The following is a 6,614-nucleotide window of genomic DNA, read 5'->3' as shown; positions in this document are numbered from 1 at the left end:
ATACTGTTTGCTTATCCTTTGAAAATTACCTAGGGCCGCCTCTGAGCAGGGGTCTGCCGCGGGGCTCCTGGGGAAGATCTAGTTGGACTTGACTAGACTTAATGGCAGGGGAAAACCTTTACCTTTTCAATTTAGTCAAAAAAGGTGAGCATTAGAATTGAGTAAATATATTGTATGTGTGTGTGTATGTACTCTTAATGTATAACCATTGTGTGCATACATATCTGCATTCGGAAAATCGTATTATTCTTTTAAAAAGGCATCATCTCAGGCTAATCTATGCCTTTGTGTGGTTAATTGAGGCTTTCGTTGTTGCTGTTCCAAATTCTGTTCTATATTATTCCAGTATCATGTTGAAATCCCAGCTAACCATTATCCAGATTATCATTACTGCTATAATTATTTTTTTTTTTAAAAAAGAATCTCAATAGAATGCTTTACATTTGGGATATTTTTTGACACCTCAATACTAATGCCAACATGTGGTTGTGTAGGAAAATGGCTCATGTGATCTTTGTGTGCAGAAGAAAGAACAGCCTACAGGACTCAAACAGCCATATCCAGAAATCAAAACATGTTCCTATGGGGTGGAACGTTTACTTTGCGTAGCTGTCAGCTTTCGCTATCTGCAAACAAATCTAACAAACATCAATGGAGTAGACTTGTCGGGGCAATTTTTGTCCCAGGCATTTTCGTGTGCCGAAAACGAACCCAATGCACACAGCACTATTCACAACATAGGCGTATTGTACACCAATTTATTGTATATACATGAGAGCGATATAGAGATATAATCATTCTCTTAGGATTTCCTTTGCTGTCTTAAAGTTCCCCAAATCAAACCCAATGTTTGTCGCAAGGTTCTCGCTTCTGGAAATCCCACTTTTTTTTAGTGAACCAGAGTCCTTGCCATTCTTACATGTTCAATCCACACAGGTGTGCACTTTGATCAGTTTTCAGCTCAGCTGCAGCATGGATATTTGTCACCAAGTTAATTTTTTCCTTCCTTGAAGTCTCTCCCACACTTTCATTTCTCCAAACGGATTGTCGTATTACCCTCCACCTTCTCTTGGTAAGTGCTCGGTAAGTTGGGAATCATCTGGCAAAATTTTAATGCATTTAATATTCCCTGTTTGCATATTTGAGGGAGAGAGAGAAACCAGATATGTAACCCAATTTGTTTCTTGGTTTTCCTCAGTGCAAAACGACCGAAAAAGAGAGTTTCCATTCAGCCAGGATTGGGAAGATGAAGGTAAGAGGACAACTGCAGAGCCGAATTGCCTCAACAATCAGCATTCAAACAATCATTGACTCTTTTTCCAAAATCAGAATCCAGATTAATGAATGAAGTATAGCATGGGAAGGATTGGACCACTTTGGATATTTGTGTACTTATAAGTCGACCATATGTACATTGGTCTTTGGAGACCAAGATTATGGAATTTGTGACTTTTGGATAAGATGAGAGCCATTCTAAGGCAGTGTTTCTCAACCTTGGGGGGGGGGGGGTCAAAATATCTGGGGGGGGGGGGTTGCAAGAAGTTTCAGAGGGGTCTTCATTTCCGATGGTCTTGGGAACCCCTTTGACAGAGAAAGATGAATATCTTTCCGCCTGTTCGTCTCTTCCTTTTTGGAAACAGACGGCGAATCCTCCCACCAAAAGCCCTTTTCTGCTGTGATTGGCTCAGCCAAGGGGAGGATTTTTTTCTGCGACTCCAAGCAGGAAGGGGAGAGCAGGCGTGCTCAGCGCATAACAGCATGGGGCACATGTGCAGGTGAGGGAGAGCATGCAAGGTTGGAGGGAAGCTCATGCCAGCGAGTCCCTTGAAGGCATGGGAGTTCTGTGTGGGAAGTTTGGTCCAATTCTATCATTGGTGGGGTTCAGAATTCTCTTTGATTGTAGGTGAACTATAAATCCCAGCAACTACAACTCCCAAATGTCTAGGTCTATTTTCCCCAGACTCCACCAGTGTTCACATTTGGCATATTGAGTATTCATGGCAAGTTTGCTCCAAGTCTATCATTGTTTTAGTCCACAGTGCTCTCTGGATGTAGGTGAACTACAATTCCCAAATTCAAGGTCAATGTTTCTCAACCTGAGGATCGGGACTCCTGGGGGGTTGCAAGGGGGATGTCACAGGAATTGCCAAAGGCCATCAGAAAATACAGTATTTTCTGTTGGACATGGGAGTTCTGTGTGGGAAGTTTGGTTCAATTCCATCATTGGTGGAGTTCAGAACTCTCTTTGATTGTAGGTGAACTCTAAATCCCAGCATGTCAAGGTATATTTCCTCCAAACTCCACCAGTGTTCACATTTGGGTATATTGAATATTCGGGCCAAGTTTGGTCCAGATCCATTATTATTTGAGTCCACAGTGTTCTCTGGATGTAGAAAACTATAATTTCAAAACTCAAGGTCAATGCCCACCAAATCCTTCCAGTATTTTCTGTTGGTCATGGAAGTTGTTTGTGTCCAAATTTGGTTGAAATCCCAAATTACAAAACTAATCCTCCCCAACCCCACCAGTATTCAAATTTGGATGTATAGGGTATTTGTGCCAAATTTGGTCCAGTGAAAGAAAATAAATCCTGTATATCAGATATTTACATTACGGTTCATAACAGTAGCAAAATTAAAGTTATGAAGTAGCAATAAAAATAATTTTATGGTTGGGAGGTCACCACAACATGGGGAACTGTATTTTGTGATTGTGGCATTAGGAACGTCGAGAAACACTGTTCTAAGGGGAAGAGGAAGCACTAACACTGTCTTGAATCAGCTATCCAAAAAAAGGTAAAAGTTGAGATTGGTGCTTGTTGTAGGTTCTCTTGGGATGAACTAAGCTCTTGTCTTTTGTCATTCTACTCTAGGGACAGTTTCTTTTGTATGTATGTTTCTTTTGTATGTATGTTGAGGTACAGTAATTACCTGGATAAAAACCTTGGGTTTTTTGGGCTCATTTTTGGGCTAAAATCCCTAGACTTATACATGAATGCATGCCAAAAATGTCTGCTCCTGATTCCCCTTGCTGCAGCGTTCCTCTCGCGGAGGCGCTGCACTTTTCAAAGTACTGTAGATAATTTTCGGAGGTATTGAAACATTTAGCCAAGCCTTCCCTCGCCGTGCTTGTCACCTCCGCTTTGTGTCAAATTGCAGATTCATTTCTTAAGGATGTCTCTATTTTCTGCTTTATCTGCACATTGATAGATCCTGCATGACCAGGCAGAGCGAAAATTTCCTGGGAGAGGAGTGTGTTTAAAAGGCACGCACACATACGCACGCAGATGGAAAGAGCCTAAATCTAATCTTCTTTTATGGGGCCCATTCGACTCCTTTTGATTAAAGGAAAATATGAACTTGACTCGGAGGCATTTTCTTTGCCTGCCGCCGTGCCTAGGTTTAACAGAGAGCTTGACAAACACAGAGAGAACCATAACATCCTGGCTGATAAGTTTTCCTTCCCTCTGAAGGGGATCAGCGGAAAACGGTATGCTTTTGAATTCATGCATCTCAGCTCATTGAGGCATCTTATGCTTGTCAAACTGGTTCCACACCAGGTCTGCTTTTTTGCCAATGGAAGGCAGGGACCTGGAGCAACGTGGCATCTTTGGGCCCCGATTCTCTCCTACTAAAATCCAATATTTTCATGCTATACTTCATCTTACCATTCCTGCAATGCTTTCCAGACTTGGGGAATGAACCCCATGGTAAAGCTTTGGCATTCATAGAAATGCTTTCTCGGTGTTGAGGGTGGCTCATTCTATTACAATGATTTGCACTTCCTTTGCCCTGGCCTGCCTTCTAAACATTTGATTTAGAAGCACAGGTACTTGAAATATATTGGTATTCAGCCATACAGCACAATGCGGTTTTGGATATGACTGATTTGAGAGCACTGCATTTCATATTAATAATAATGCTATTACGTGATATGGCTGAAATTCTATTTAAAGCTGGTGGAGCATAACCTACATATGTGGAGGTCTAGGAGGAGGAAGGTGGTATCAATTGGCCTGGAAAAGCAGAACTGTTTCTCAAAGCAGCTATAAAACTATTGGATAAACTGATGGGTAAGGTGGTACCTCATACCTCCTTGTACAATGTTGGGAAAAGTAGCTATATTATGCTTACCTCCAGCATAAACCACCACCACCACCATCATCAATAATCATACTTTATTTCTAGACTGATGTGTAAGGTGGTACCTCATACCTCCTTGTACAATGTTGGGAAAAGTAACTATATTATGCTTACCTCCAGCATAAACCACCATCACCATCATCATCAATAATCATACTTTATTTCTAGACTGATGTGTAAGGTGGTACCTCATACCTCCTTGTACAATGTTGGGAAAAGTAGGTATATTATGCTTACCTCCAGCATAAACCACCACCACCACCACCATCATCATCAATAATCATACTTTATTTCTAGACTGATGTGTAAGGTGGTACCTCATACCTCCTTGTACAATGTTGGGAAAAGTAGCTATATTATGCTTACCTCCAGCGTAAACCATCATAATAATTATCAATAATACTTTATTTCTAGACCGCACCTCTCTCCTCTCTTCCAAAAGGGACTCAGGGCAGTTTACAGCCCTGAGTTTAACAATTGGATAAACTGTTGTGTAAGGCGGTACCTCATACCTCCTTGTACAATGTTGGGAAAAGTAGCTATATTATTCTCTCTCTCCCCCTCCCCAGCTTAAATCATCATCATCATCATCAATAATAATAATACTTTATAATACTTTATAACTAGGCCACACCTCTCTTCCAATAGGGACTCGGGGCGGTTTATAGTCCTGAGTTTCACCATTGGATAAACTGTCATGTAAGGAGGTACCTCATAACTCCTTGTACAGTGTTGCATAAAGTAACAATAAATATTATGCTTACCCCCAGTGTAAATCATCATCATCATCATCAATAATAATAATACTTTATAACTAGATCACACCTCTCTTCCAATAGGGACTTGGCGCGGTTTATAGCCTTGAGTTTCACCATTGGATAAACTGTTGTGTAAGGAGGTACCTCATACCTCATACCTCCTTGTACAATGTTGAGTAAATTAACAATAAATATTATGCTTACCCCCAGCGTAAATCATCATCCTCCTCCTCCTCCTCATCAATAATAATAATAATGATAATAATGATAATAATGATAATAATGATACTTTATTTCTAGACCATACCTCTCTTCCAATAGGAACTCGGGGCGGTTTATAGCCCTGAATTTCATCATTGGATAAACTGTCGTGTAAGGAGGTACCTCATACCTCCTTGTACAATGTTGAGTAAAGTAACAATAAATATTATGCTTACCCCCAGCGTAAATCATCATCATCATCATCATCTTCAATAATAATAATAATAATAATAATAATAATAATAATACTTTATTTCTACACCATATCTCTCTTCCAAGAGGGACTCAGGGCAGTTTACAGTCCTGAGTTCCACCATTGGATAAACTTTTGTGTAAGGAGGTACCTCATACCCCATACATCCTTGTACAATGTAGGGTAATAAATCATCATCATCATCATCGTCATCATTGTCATCAATAATAATAATAATAATGACAATGACAATGATGATGATGATGATACTTTATTTCTAGACCATACCTCTCTTCCAAGAGGGACTCAGGGCAGTTTACAGCCCTGAGTTCCACCATTGGATAAACTGTTGTGTAAGGAGGTACCCCATACCTCCTTGTACAATGTTGTGTAAAGTAGCAATAAATATTATGCTTACCTCCAGCATAAATCATCATCATCATCATCATCATCATCATCGTCATCAATAATAATAATAATAATAATAATAATAATAATAACGATGATGATGATACTTTATTTCTAGACCATACCTCTCTTCCAAGAGGGACTCAGGGCGATTTATAGCCCTGAGTTTAACAATTGGATAAACTGTTGCGTAAGGAGGTACCTCATACCTTCTTGTACAATGTTGGGGAAAGTAGCCATATTATGCTTACCCCCAGTGTAAATCATCATCATCAATAATAATAATAATAATAATAATAATAATAATAATAATAATACTTTATTTCTAGACTGCACCTCTATCCCAAAAGGGACTCAGGGCAGTTTACAGTACAAAAACAGGCAAACATTCAATACCTTACAAAATAAGAAACATCACCAGGAATAATACAAAATAATACACTATAATAGCAATAAACTTAAAATGAAAGAATTAAACATTCAGATGGGGATAAAGCAATTAGATCAGGGTTTGTCAACCCAAGAGTTGGGACCCTTGGGGGCGGGGAGTCGTGAGGGTGTGTCAAAAAAGCTTCTACATTTTGATTTCATAGTCATAGAATAATAGAATAATAGAATCAAAGAGTTGGAAGAGACCTCATGGGCCATCCAGTCCAACCCCATTCTGCCAAGAAGCAGGAATATTGCATTCAAAGCACCCCTGACAGATGGCCATCCAGCCTCTGTTTAAAAGCTTCCAAAGAAGGAGCCTCCACCACACTCTGGGGCAGAGAGTTCCACTGCTGAACGGCTCTCACAGTCAGGAAGTTCTTCCTCGTGTTCACATGGAATCTCCTTTCTTGTAGTTTAAGC

Source organism: Anolis sagrei, chromosome 8, assembly GCF_037176765.1.
Source record: "Anolis sagrei isolate rAnoSag1 chromosome 8, rAnoSag1.mat, whole genome shotgun sequence".
Taxonomy (NCBI): Eukaryota; Metazoa; Chordata; class Lepidosauria; order Squamata; family Dactyloidae; genus Anolis; species Anolis sagrei.
This window is presented reverse-complemented; position numbering follows the sequence as displayed.